Here is a 1,403-nt window from a genome sequence, read left to right as displayed (position 1 = left end):
TCACAGATTTGCATTATTCTTCATACGCTGAGCCTCACAACCATAGTGCCTATTAAACTGAAGTATGATCTCTCGACAAGATAGCCTTGACTTGAATTGCATGAGTGGAAAAAAAAATCTTGGTCTTGGAATCTTGCTATTTGTTTGAGTAAAACTAAAATTTGAAAGTGTAAAAGATCGTTGAAAAGAACTACTCCATACTTGTAATGCCTGCAATGGTGTGGAGTTGAGTTTCAGGTTTCATTTTTACAGCTTTCATGCAGGGATTTCTCACATGTTCTTCTGAAAGAAGCGACTGAAAATGCCCCCAAACCAGGCCTTGATGCCAATTTTGTTCACTCTGATGAAATGTCTATTTTCTGCAAAGAGTTTTCCTATGTAATTACTTTTAGATTATTTATCTATTTAGAATCATTTTATCTAGATTTGGGCCCGGATTATGAAATTCTGACTGTGATGTTACTTCATATCTGAAATGCAGATCTCTCTCCAAAACAGATCTACAGTGAATAAATAAATGCATAGCTTGGACGGAGGGAGATTGTTGTCTGTGTTCAAGTCTCAGTCTTTGTGCGTGATCAACACATAGAAAGAAATACACAGAAAGGGGCAAAAAATGACCAAACTTGTTTTTACAGCTTTTGAATATGTAATGTGGGCTTATAGCACAGTTCTAAACTAACACTTTATAAGCAGGCAGTAGATAACAGATGCATAGTCAACAACTGAAGAGGGAAGAGAAAACAGTAGTTATCAGTTTTAAGGTTGAAGTTCATGTACATCGCTCTCGCTCACTGATGTTGAAAGAAGCGTTCATGGAAGAGAGGTCTGGCTATGGTACAAATTCAGCTGAAGTTTCTCAATATTACAACAATCCGATGTCTCTCTTACTGCCTCTTGTTGGCCTCTGAGGTGAACTACGCAGGTTCTTCTGGAGCACATCACAGGCTTTTTGGGCTGAGATTTGGCAAAGCCACAGTGATGTCCTCACTCCAGGGGAAGGCAACCCTTCGCTGACAAGCAACAGGCAGCTCGCGCTGCACCCCTCCTTCTTAGAAAAGAGTTGATCTAATATACTGATCGTACATCAATTTAGTCGATATATGTGAACATGAGCAAATCTCTTCCAGAGCTTGACACCCAAGTATCAAAGCATCGATCTGCGATGTCATCATAAGACAAATACTTCAGGCTTCCTGACTGATAGAGAATTGGAAAATCTGAGGAGTTGGAGCTTTTACTCCCAAATTAGCTTTATTTCATTTTAGCAGAGTCCATATGCTCCTAAAATCGCCATGAATAGTATTACTGTACCTACAAATTGTCCTTTTACCCCTCTCCCTATAGCTCAAGGGAGATGATGATACCAATCCCTTATCAGTATCAACAGGGAAACCTTCACC

Source organism: Enoplosus armatus, chromosome 6 (assembly GCF_043641665.1).
Source record: "Enoplosus armatus isolate fEnoArm2 chromosome 6, fEnoArm2.hap1, whole genome shotgun sequence".
NCBI classification, from domain to species: Eukaryota; Metazoa; Chordata; class Actinopteri; order Centrarchiformes; family Enoplosidae; genus Enoplosus; species Enoplosus armatus.
Note: the sequence above shows the minus strand (reverse complement) of the source record.